Source organism: Ambystoma mexicanum, chromosome 7q (genome assembly GCF_040938575.1).
Source record: "Ambystoma mexicanum isolate Mex_15411 chromosome 7q, UKY_AmexF1_1, whole genome shotgun sequence".
NCBI lineage: Eukaryota > Metazoa > Chordata > Amphibia > Caudata > Ambystomatidae > Ambystoma > Ambystoma mexicanum.
The window spans coordinates 314,246,390-314,259,429 of record NC_090941.1 but is presented as its reverse complement, the minus strand read 5'-3'; the positions used below and the strand labels follow the sequence as shown (position 1 = coordinate 314,259,429).

Here is a 13,040-nt window from a genome sequence, read left to right as displayed (position 1 = left end):
ACAATAGCCTGCGAGCCCCTCCATCCTACTGCTGCCTTCCACATGCTGAACACCGGAATGACGATTTGTTGATATAGTAACGCAGTGTCCTTTAAAACACGAAACCTTGGAGCATTCTGCTCACTTAAAAACGACACGCGAGTCTTGTGGAATGCTACTCCGAGCGTGAAATGCCCCAGTTCATGGCAGCCTCTGTGAAGGTGTGCAACGGCAAAGCCTTCGAGGTTCGCAGAAGCAAGACCGCCCGTGATCGGACGACAGTGAGGTGCTGTGTAGGAATAGCAAGTCTTAATGCGTGCGGTTTCGCGGAGTGTGAAAAAGGCGTCAGAGCACTGCACATGGTGGTTGGGTGCGCGTGTTTCTGAAGAGACCACACACTGTTCACATAATGGCAATGGTGGCCGACATGCGCCTGAACTCATTTCTTTTTTTTTAAACGCACAACCATGCCCTCTTGAAAGTAGGGCGATTGTTCTGTCTAATACCAATAGAATGTCTGTTAACCCTTTATTGTAGCTCTCGTCTTGTATAGCACAACTTTTACCTCGTTGGCAGCTTCTTGGCTGTAGCTCCTGTAAAAGGATGGGCGGAGTGGTTCTAGGCGAACTAGGGGCATGATGTCAAAGAAACATTAAATATGAGTGTGGACAGGATAAGCCTGTGTTGTGCTTGTAGGTTTCTGGGTGAATTGTGAGGGTACTTGGAGTATGTGTATTCAGACGCTAGCCCTACAGATATGTGATGTATCGACCGTTTTTGTTCCCTAAAAATAGCCAGATTCTCCAAACAAAGAAAGGGGGAGTAAAAATACACCCACCAAAAAATAGGAAACGCGCACAGGTCCCCCTGCTTTCAACCACACAGCACATAGACCTCTTTGGACCGGTAGTACACACAGTACCACGGGAAGAAACTCTACTAATATTGGTGCCTGATCAGAAGAGGTGAAAATGTATCTTTTTAATGTGCATGAATAACTACATGCATAGAAATATTTGGCAAACATTTCTGTTTCATAGGTAAACCATATTTGTTCTTAAAAGATACTCCATTGGAATGCTGGTCTTTTACTTTTTGACACCCAAAAAATCATTTTACTCCACATTTTTTTTAAAAAAAGGAGTAAAACACTCCCACGTCAAAATCTTATCTGGAGCACTGTCCCAGGTGCAGGTATGTGGCTTTGTTTGCTACTAATGAAGCTTGTGACAAGCCATTAGGAAAACTGGAGAGTATGGATGGTGTTGGCGGATGCAGAGGATGGCAGGGCGCAGTAGCTGCTGCTGTCCAGCGATGTGGTTAAGAATAACAAGAGTCAATGCTGCACTCCTAAAAAAACAAAAATGTTAAAGAACAAGCTTGATATCCTATAGTAAGAATTAGAGGTGCAGGGGAGGAACTGTGGTCTTGGCACAAAACCACAACATAAGACAAAAGGAAAAAAAGATTACCTAGGCATCCTCCCGTCCCCTGCACACTATCCAATATTGGTGAAATAAATTAATAGAATATTAAATGAAATATATAAGAATTTCCATAAACATGTTAATAAAAAAGCTGTTCATGATGCTTCAATTTTTGTGAAAATATAAATCTAACGCAATATATATATTTTCCCAATAATGGATGAGTTATGGACATCTTTTTTTAAAATTTTTTATTACCATGTTTATGGAAATTCTTATATATCTCATTTAATATTCTATTAATTGGTTTCACCAATATTGTTTAGGGTGCAGGGGACAGGCGGATTCCTAGGTTGAATCTGCTTTTTTACTTTCAGCGATGTGGTTAGTTGAGGTGCGGAAACTAGAGTGGTGAGCAGGTTGGTGAGGAGTGGGAACAATCAACCCACATGGATGCCTGCCTACATCCCTGCCAAGGACCACCGCAGGCGTTGCCTTTTTCACATGAGTTTGCCAGGGTCAGCGCCCCCTTGCCCCTCGTCCTCCCACATTTCTTTCTCCCTCCCTCCAACCCCTTTCTTTCTCATATATATGCTGGTTGCTATGTTAGTTTTCAGGATGTCGGACATAAACTGGTTATTCTGTTTACTACTTGAACGTTTTGATCCATTGAAGTAGAGCGAGGTCTAGGGAGGCCAGGTGACTCGTGCCAGTGGGGCACCAAGTTTCCAATCCTGGGTGGTGGCTTCTGCTCACGTTCAACTGAAGTTCACCAAGGTTCCCAACTTACAGAATAGATTTGTTAAACGAAGAACCAGCCGTGAAAATTGCTCCTCAGTCACAAGCTGTCACTACTGCGGCGGGACTATTCAGTGTGCAGTGCCAGGGTCCTCATTTGTGCAAGGCCTCCTTCAAAAGAGTACTGTCTATTATCAAGAGCCGGGTTCATGGCTTGTGGTGTCATTCGAGAAAGCACTCTGCATTTGCAGCAATACTCTGAGATCAATGTTGTGAAACGAGTTGCAGGTTGTCGCATTTTTTTGTTGCGAATTTAAATGGCCACAACCAGTAATGAAGCGAAACTTGTGTATTACGATGTCAAGGATGCAATTGAGGCCTGCAGTAATTAAGTGAATTTGCGCAACTAGTGTCCAGAATTCAACTTGTGACAAGACGCAAAGACTATCTGAGCACTAATTATTTACCTTCTCTAACTTAGTTTTCCTTTGCGGGACTTCAATGCCGCCCGCACCCATTAAAGTTCAAGGCAAATGGCACAGAGTGTGCATGAAACCCAACTTAAATAATTTTCATACCATGGTTTGCTCAAAAGCATGCATGTTCGAAGGATCAGTGCAGGCGAAGCATCATCCCTTTCCATTTGTTTGATGCAAGGGTAAACAACCTGTCACCTGCAAGATGTTTTGGTGTACAACTCCCATGATCCCTCACCAGACTAAGCTTGCACAGATGATCATAGTTTCAGCCAAAACATCTGGAGAGTGACCGGCTTGACACTGTCCAAATGTTCTTGAGCGACCTTTTTTCCTGACCTTCAGCCACAAGCTACCTTCCTCCTAGAATAAAGCAATGTGTACATATATTGTCGGCGGACACAAGCCTGTCGGTTTACACCCAACTTCAAAAAAACAAGAAGTGTAAGCCACCAAGTACTTTATCCTACTACGAAATCCTGTTTTAGGATGTATTCACTTACGGCAATGAGTATTGTTCCCATTCAGCCCCCTCCCCCCCACTTCATCTGCCATTTCCTAATATTTATTGTGCCCTTGGTTTCCATTTTAGAGTGAGTGGGAGGGAGACTCGGCGAGTCCACAGAGCCAGCATACACAGCCCAACCAGAGCAAGAGAAGGTAGACCTACTTTTCATACTCTGCTATGCCAGGTATAAGTGGCTCATATGAACACCATTGAAACACTACACTGCTTGTTGCACACTGCCCTTCCACAACAATTAATCCATACCCTCGCTCTGGGTCAACCTCATTGGTAGCAAAGCAAGCAGGAGGCATATGCTGGACCCGTGCACCCAAAGCAGTCTCGCCACAGCTCTCCCAGAAACGTACAGAAAGCTAGTTCTTTGGGTATACGCTCATCGCTTCAGGCTCGTTGTCAGTTTTTGACTCTCTATCTCTCTGCTATAATGTCCAAACACCCACTTAAGAAGCAGCACCATGATTCCACTAAAATGGAAGAAGTTTCACTATTCAAGACCACTTAGCGTTACATGATATGTGAGGGAAAAATAAACCAAGAGACAATTCAGTGGCGTGTGCAACATTTGAGGCCTCTCTTCAAATATTTGTGGGGTTATGGGGACTCGCGTGGGTCTATGAATACAAAATAATGGATGTACCAGAGGGCGGTCCTGAAAAATTATTTGAATTGTGAAAGTTGTCTGAATAAAACAAGGTCCATGCCTTGAAGCAGTCTGTAGATGCAGAGCACCACCCGGGCCGGTTGACATACTCATGGATGGGTACAAATATGAGTTGGGCCTCACAAAAAGGAGCTCACAGTGACTTCAGGCAGATACAACCTTATATATTCTGAGTTTTCAGACATTAGATTTCCCATATGATTTTGGGTGGACCCAAGTGTAAAATATCAGCCATGTTGAAGTGGTCAGATTGGATCTTGACTTGCAGGCATGTTGCATTGTTGGATGGACAGAGGACTCCTATTTGGATACTTTATGCTGAAAAAAGTGCTTGCCACAGGCAGTTTTGTTGATTAAAACACACTTTTATATAGTGGGGTCTCTGGGCGCTTGTCTGAAAGTGCTTTAGAGATTAAGCATAAAATTGAGAGCGAGTGGACCGAAGAGGTGGTAGGCTGCCCCAAGTTTTGCCTTCCTGCAGATGATAAACCGTAGCGCAGAACGCTCATAAGTGATAGGTAAAGGCTTGTTAGTGGCCTGGATGGTTGATACCTGCTACACTTGGGGAGAAGGTATTTTGGGGCAAAGTGAGGTGGGCAATTGAAGGCCAAGCGGGCTGCCTGGAAAGAGATCCTTTTATCCACCTTCATCCACTGGAGAGATCTGCGGGCGTTGGACACATTGCTGCTTCATTTTAGATTAAGAACCAGTCGAGCTGCAACATTTTGTAGGAGTTGAAAGCGGTGGAGGGAACCAGCAGGCAGGCCTGCATGCAGAGTGTTAGCAGTGTCTAGATAGGAGGTAATGGCTGCTCCCATTACTTCCTTTCTATCAGGCAGATTGATTCGGGATAGAAATGAGTGTTAGTCTTTTTTTCCTTTGAAATTAATGTGTTTTATGTGTTGTTCATTTTTGGTAATGTGTGATATATTGATATAGTAGTCTAGGCATCCGTTACATTCTGAATTTTGTATTTGCTATATGGATATTTAATTTTTAAGTGATCAGCGTGTATGAATTGCCCTGTCAAAGTTTTAATGTCTGTTTTTAAATTGTTCGAAGGCAACAGATTGTTTTGTAGTTTATCAAAACAAATGATTTAGAAAGTGTATCGATGTGTTATAATTTCAATGACTATAAGCCTCACTTGTTTTGGAGAAGAAACAAAGCCTGTGTTGTCTGAAGGGGAGAATCCGAATCCAAGCTCTAATCGGTTTAAGTGCTGTGGGTGTGCTTTGGATTTTATCACCTGCTGATGTGGAGGAGTATAATTGGAGTAAAGAGGAAAGGTCTGTTAGTGTTGATGTGCTAATGGTTAGGCATGTGGCTGCTGCCTGTGGGGGATTTGTGTGTTGTGCAAGGTGGTGGAAGATCTTCGAGGGGAGCCAATCGGGAGGGGGCAGAGGGGGGGGGGGCAGGCCTCACGCAAAAAAAACCTGGTGTGGTCCTTACACTCATAGCACTGGCCTCTTTCAGGTTGGTCCCAGGTATGCGTTGTAGTAATGTAGATTTTGACCGTGTTTGTATGGGAAGCAGTCAGTGGAGACATTGACGGGGTGGTTAGTGAGTGGCACAGAACTCCTTAAAGCCATATATAGCAAATGGTATGCATGAAACAGCCTCACAAAGCAATAGAAGAACTGACGAGGCATAATAAAAAGACATAACCAGGCAAAGCAAACTACCGGCCGCTCTTCGCTCCTTCAGGCGGTTAGCACTCGCTCGCTCTCCCTTGCTAGCTCGCTATATAAATATTCAATAAAATGAAACCAATATATAGATAAATTGTACCCTGTGTGAAACAGCAATCTGGGCATTATTGGGTGGTGAGTGGCATCTGCAGACTGCCCCCTTCCCCATTAACATAAGTGGAGTGGTAAAGGTAATGGAGTCCATGAACTCGGAGAAAGGGCTCCCGATAAAATTTTTAAGCAATACTAGTATGTTACTTTTTTTTTTTTATTATTCTTCTTCCAACTATTTGCACACACTGATCCTTAAGCAATTAAGTGCCTGTAGTCATACATGGGGGGCAGGTGGCATTTGGGTACACTGTTTAGGTAGGGTATTGAATGAATTATAGAGTAATTTATTGTGAGGTTACATTTAAATTGAATGAAGACTTTTCGTTCCAACAAGGGCGTCTTTGAGGTAGATGTCTGTGAAAGGGCTGCACGAGACATGAAAACCTCGTGTTATTTATGTTTCTTATGTTACTGAGTTGGTTTGCAGATTGAGTGTCCTGTAACTTGCTCAGGTGCTGTGCCCAGTGGGCCATCTGGGACTTGCGCCAATCAAGGCCATGAACAGTAGTTGCCAGGTGGTCGTGGCAGGGGCCAGAATCCCTGGTCTTTTCTCCCACATGTGTACCCCATAATCTTCCACAAGCCTTAAATTGCTCTCACAAAGCGATGGGCCAAAATGAATTCCATCCCTGTCCCACACCTGTTCTTGTGGTTGCTCCATGACTTTGGTTTCAAAGTAGTGCTGCAGCCCTGCACGGGGAGGCCAAAGAGATTAGATAAGGGGAGGTTCGGCTGGTTGTGGTCAATTGTCCTGAAGACCATGCTAACCATATTCGATTCTGAATTATCCAGCTGCTGTACATTATACAAATATTACAAGTCACCTCTGAGTTCCCTGACATTAGGAAGAACTCTGCCTTCAGACTCATTGCTCCTTTCAGTTGCAGACCTCCTCAGTGACTTGCAATATTCTTGGAACATACAGCAGATGAAGTTGCGTTAAAATAAAATTCCTACAGTGTATAGAGACTGGTATGTAAACCAGTTGTCCTGCTGTACTGGAGACTTTCTCAAACCTGTAGATTCAAACTCGGCACTGGTCATTGGGCTGGCTCTTGCCATTTCCGAGATCCGGAATCATGTCACCCCGGATCTCGTACCCAGCTTGCCTCAACCCTGACAAGGCTTTACTCTGTTTCTGTGGCACACTTGAAAGGCTGCCTAACTCTGTGGAGTCTGGCTCCCTCTAGTGGAAACTAAAGGAAACTCTGGATTCTAGCATCATGAACTGCCGGTGTGAAATGACCAGCTGTGTGCGCGGTGACACAGAGCCCTACCCCACACTTGCCACCCTAATAAACAATAGTAAGAAAAATGTGTTACTCACTGGAGTACTCCTAGTTCGTAGTCCCTTTCCGCCATCTTTGTGGGTGTCACCCATCATGGGCACGGTACTGGAACTTTGCCAGCAAAAAAATGAGCTACCCATTTAAACTTAGCATAGCATGCATGGGCGAGTCCCCTGGTGTGGGAACGCCCCGAGGCCCTGGCGCCTCACCTCAGTCCCCTTATTGGTGGCTTGATTACCCGACTATGCTGATCGTTTTAGCCCCTGGCATGCTAGAGGGGGGACGGTGGGTGGGGACTAAGGACTGTGAGTACTCTAGTCACTACAGTGATTAACTTTAATTGTTCACAAACCCATCCCCTTTCCTCCATCCTTGTGGGTGATTCCACCAAACAAGACAATTTGGTAGAGCTGTGACAACCTGCCTCATGCTTAAGAAGCAAAAAGGTTCTTCAGAACTGCCTGACCAAACAATGTATCCTGACCGAAGCTGGTATACAAGGAATAGTGCTTACAGAACGCAAGTCGAGTGACCCACATAGCTGCCTTGCTAATGACTTACCGGGAAGCGTGTCTCTGGAAGCAACTGCCAAAGCCTTGACCCTGAGCACATGGGCATGAATCCCCGTGGGAACAGTCTTACCCATGGCCACGTAAGCCTCTGAAATGGCCTGGGTCATCCAACGGCAATGGAAGCTTGGGTGCAGGGAGCCGAGCCCCTGAAGGTGACGAAGGGTGCCTCGGACTTCCGGAAAGATTTAGTCCGGGAGAAGAGTACTTGAGCCCTCTCCTCGAATCTAAGGAATGCAAGCACGTTCAGCCGCAGACTGCAGGGTCAGAAAGAACACAGGCAGATCGATCTTCTGGTTCAAGTGGAACAGAGAGACCACCTTGGGCAAGAAGCTAGGATGCTAGGATGAGTGTGCAATATGATTTTGTCATTGTGGAAGGTGGTGAAGGGCTTGGACGACAATGGAGCCTGCAGCTCGCTGACTGTGCGCACATGTGAGCGCTACAGACCATACTGCCGTGAGCATCTCTGATGTCCATCGAAGCCATCGGCTTGAATGGTTTACACTGTAAAGCTGCAAGAACCATGTTGACTTCTCAGACCAGGTGCGGCCTATGCACCGGAGGAAAAAGCCTGGACAACCATTTCAAATGGATCATAACCACTCGGTTGGCCGCTGAAAAGTTGTGCTCTGGGGAGTCCTTGTACGCCCCAATGGCCACCAAATAGGTGCAGCAGGTTTTGACCTGGTCTCCGGAATGAGCCAGATGTGCAGAAAAGGCCAGCACATTGTCCAGGGAGCAGGTGAGAGGGTCCAGCCCTGTTAGCCCAGTGGCAGAACCTGGTCCATTTACTCTTGTACTGAGAGCACGTTGAGGGCCTCCTGGATTATTTCCCAGTTGCCCGAAAACTGGGAGTGGTGCAGTCTCAGCTGATCAGGAGCCAGGCTGAGAGGGCTAGCCCGATGGGTGCTCGACTGCCCCGCCCTGCTGCGTTTGGAAACCCCTGCTGGGGATTGGAAGATGGATACGTTCCTGGGAGCGCAACTGCAGCAGGTCCGAGAACTAAGCCCCAGTGGGCGACAATTAGGATGAGGCTGCAGCCCACTGAGACCCAGAATTTGTAGAGGGTCTGCTGGAGCAGTGGAGGAGGAGGAGGAGGAAATGCACAGTGCCCGTGCCACAAGAGTTGAAACGCATCCCCCAGAGACCCGTGACCCCCACCCCACCCATGAAGCAAAGAGTGGGCACTTGTAATTCAGAGGAAGTCAAGATCCTGAAACCCCCATTTCTGGAATGGGGACAACAAACAGTTGGTGTAACTCCCATTTGTAGGTGTTCAACCCAAGGTGGCTCTGCTGGGCCGTTTCCGCATTTATGTCCCTGGGAGATCGACAGCAGGGATCCATATGCCCTCAGACGGAGCACACTAACCAATTAACACCGCCTCCATGCACAGGCGCAGAGTGTGGGTGCCACCCTACTTGTTTAAGTAGAACATTGTCGTGGAATTGTCAGTCCGGTAGAAAAACCCAGAGAGCCAGGCCTACCGCCTTGAGCTCCAGCAGATTGATATGCAGGAGGGCCTCCGTCTTGGACCGTGCACCATGAATCGAATAGCCATCCAGGCTAGTCCCCCAGCCAGAGAGGGAGGAATCCATCGTCACTACCAGAGTGGACTCCGGCTGAGTGAAATGGGCTCACACTGCAGTCCAAAAGTCATCAGTGAAGAACCTGAAGTGGGGATGGAGCGATAGGGAGCCTGCCAGTTTCCGCACCAGTTTCCTGGTCCCAGCTGGCTGCCAGGTGGAGCTGGGCACACTGTGAGCACGCATGACGCCATCAGGACCAGGAGGTGCAGGAACCACCATACCGAGGTGCTAGAGTTGGCCAGAAAGCGCCCGATCACCTTCCGAAGAGACTGGAGCCTTCCAGACGTCGGGAACACCCTCTCGGAGGTAGTGTTCCAGTGCACTCCAAGGAATGCCTTGTCCTGGGCAGGGGTCAACTTCGACTTCCGCTAGCTGGTCAAGAACATCTGCTGGCAGGAGTGCACAGGGGCGAGCTGGCCCTCACCAGCCAGTCCATGGAGCCTGTAGTCGTTCAGGATTGTGCTTCATGCTGGCTCCTGGAAGCAGCACTAGACAGCCTCTTGCACCCCAGTGCAGAAGAGGAGGAAGAGCTGAAGTACCCCGCAGTGGATCGCCTGGAAGAGCCTCTGGGCCCCTCGGCTTGGGAGCCTAAATGGCCTTGGGTTTGCCAGATCGAGTCCAAGGTCCCCTTTTCTTTTGGGGTTCCCGGGAAGGAGTCCCCATGCTGGGAGGCTTTGGTGAAAGGTCCTACCTTCTCTTGAAGCAAGGTTCTGGCGACAAGCTTCTTTTGGATGACCGGGAGGAGAAGAATTGAAGATCTCTCTCCAGTGGGAAAGAAGTTTCTTAAAGGCTCAATGAACAAGAGAGCAGCGGACCATACACACGTCGCAGTGGAGGTAGAGAGCCAGCCACTCGAGGCAGAGCACATGCGGGGGTCCGTGGCTACGAACGATGGTTGCAGGATGTCCATCTCGTGAAGCCTCCTGCAGCTGACCTGTGCCAGGGGAGGCAAAACGCATCATTTGGATGGGTGTCTCCTGAACAAAACCCTAGGATTTGTAAGTCACAAGTTCTAATCCTGGCAGCACCGCCATTCAACCGTCCAAACTGAGTCACATTGGTTAAACAGAGCATCTCTTGTTGAAGCATCAGGAAACAATTTGGTTTGTAGTGCATATCAAGTTTATTACTATGGCGTATGTGAAGGACGCAGAAAGCCACTGAACTCGCTCTTGGTAGGTTTGCCACACCCCTCACTGAAGCGTCTACTAATAGCGGTCTGCAACACGCACAATTATAGTTAGACCGAGCACTTTGAGCAGAGTTAAACTGACAGCTCTGCCTCCTCGGAACTCTGCCCCCTCCTCGAAATACCCCCACCCCCAGCCCTTGTGGAATCCCCATTTTTAAATGTGTTTCATTCCCATCCACCACAGCTGGCACTGAATAAACCAAATTTCTTCGAGCTACCTGTTGCTATTGTGTATCTTGTATTTTTTTTCTTCTTTTTTTTTAACATTCCTTCCTTCTTTTTTTTAACATTCCTTCCAAACACCTGCATGCTGCTTCTTGACATCCATTGCAGGAAATGGGCCAGAACAAGACGGAGCAGTGTTCTGGCAAAAAATGTTGTGCTGGAGCCCTGCTCGCCCGCTGAACAACCCATTCTTATTCTGTGCCTCATCTTGCAGACCACTTTCTTCTGAAAGCAGTCTGTGCAAAGCCTCACATACAGTTTTTCAGCTGTTCTGTTATATGTCCTGCATTTTACAGACATCTCTTTATTAGGGTGAGTATTGTGACCAATCAAAACAGTAGAGTCCATTATTTGCTTACAATGTTTTCTTAATGAATCGCTATGAAACAGGTTTAACATTTAAAATTGTGGACATCATGATGTTCCCATAATGCTCTTTGATTTTATGCAAATCACCAGGATTGGTATTGATATAGAAATTCCTGTGTTGCACAGTCTGGCTGGGAGCACACCCTTTGGCCTGCTCCTCCTTCCCAAACCCCCGCCCCCCATAAGAAGTGATGGTTCCCCCAATAAATGGTTTCTATTTCCAGCACTGTTGACATCGAATTTTGATTGGACCACTTTACTATACTGCAGGAGTGTAGAGCAGCATTTATTTTCAGTGCTACTTTTATAATTTCATCTCTTGGATGTCAGTTACCAGAACCACAGCAAATGAAGCGGATCCTATGCCCTTCTGCAGTTTTGTCAGCAGTGTGCGCATGCACCCCAATGCTCTGCATGCAAGACTGACAGAATCCCCTTTGCCACGATCGCATCGTTCCCCCGGCTGCATTCACACCCAACTGACCATTGCAGCCTGCACCCCTCCCTAATAAAAAACAAATGACCCTGGCGGCATCAAGCGACCACAGAGGCGCACCACACCAAAAGTACGGCCCTTTCCTAGATTCTGCACCATTTCAGCAGTACTCTGTGCTGGCCTGGCCTACGAGGAACTCTGGAGATTACATGGGGCAGCTGTACCATGTGCCACTTTTGTGTGATACTCTGGTTTTCTGCTACACTTTCACAGTCACCCGTCCCTCTTGCTTCAATCTCCTCATCCCCCACTTTTCTGAAGTTTGCGGTTATGTTTAATAAATGCTATTGGTCCGTGTTTAACTATGTGTAACCATTTGTAATCCCTACATCGGGACAAACTTGCTTTAAAGTTCACTATTTGGACCAATGTTTCCTGTGGGGGGAGCCTAGCAAGCCCTACTTAAACGGGTTGGGCTAGTGAACCAAACTCCCATTGCTGCAAGCAGCTGCATGCATGGTCATCAAGTGACTGGTTTTGTTTGGTAGAAAGGCAAACATTTGTTTATGTATTTTTGCATTTATTTCAGCACACAAAACCTTAAGGCGTGAAGGCGCTAGTTACAGAAAGTGCATAGTACATTTAGGGAAGTGCAAGAACACGCTTAAGGGTTACAGATAGAATTGGTGAGTGTATACAGACTGATAAAGCCTCACCTCATGGTGCGGGGGGCGTGGTCTACGTCAGGCGTGCAGACAAGCATGAGACAAAATAGGTGGGTATACAGACCAGAGTTGTGCTCCCTGGACAGTATGACACTTTTGTTTCGTCTAAAATTCCGCACCATCAAAAAATGTGTCAGATCCTGAGCAAAAAGGCCTGTTTACATTTTGCACTCTGGTCACCTAGTTACCGCCCTTGGAATGTGCAATCCCCATAGCCATGGTATGAGGTCCGAAGTCTGCAGGTGTGCCCTACCGCTTCCTAAGGACACTTTTGAATCCTAGTAATATGTTTTAATATTAGCTTGATTGCAAACCGTTGTGCGTGCATTCCGGTTCCCGGTTTTACTGTCTTCTCATGTTGCCATTTAATTGGGGTCTCACTAGTAATTTCATTTATACTACTATCCCCGGTGCTGCCAATGCCTACGGGCCAATAAATGAAAGCCATGCTCTGGAAGCCGACCCAGGCCCCCAGAGAAACCTGCTTTTAGTTCTGGCTACAAGGTTGATGTAGATATTTTCTGGGAAAGAACTTCCTGCGCCATTGCTGAAATACCCAGGTGCAAGGGCCAGGCTGCTCTGCTGACCCCAGACCATACATCAGTCACTCTGTCCAGAGCAGGATTAGAGAGCCATGTGTGGCATTTAGCGTTATCCACGGAGAGCGAGAGGGGGCCCCTGGGCTGTAGGAGTGAGGCAGCGACTCTCCAATTTGTCTTTGAGCCTTTCACGGGGTGGGAGCTCTGCTCTCCGGGGAAGTTTCCCGCCTGTGCCCGTCGTGGCTTGCAAGGGGGAGCAGTGGGGGTTCTGTCCTGCTTGGCGGAGAACCCTAGGTTCCAAGCCGCTTTACTGTATTTTTTTGGTGGGTGTGTCGCGAAGCCGAGGTTAGTAAATGTGCGTCTGCTTTGAAAGGCGCGCGAAATTTGTATTTTAAACAAATTATCATACACCAGCCATGGTGGCCCGTGTCATCGCTCCGAATTGGATTTTTCACAACCGTTTTTATTTTGTTGTTGTGAGGTAAAATAACG

General features: G+C 47.2%; 1 protein-coding gene across 13 annotated transcripts in view; it reads left to right on the top strand.

The window, feature by feature from the left end:
• LMO7 (LIM domain 7) overlaps nt 1-13,040 on the top strand; it is an 824,605-nt gene that overhangs the window by 573,341 nt on the left and 238,224 nt on the right. The gene's annotated exons all lie outside the window — the stretch shown is intronic.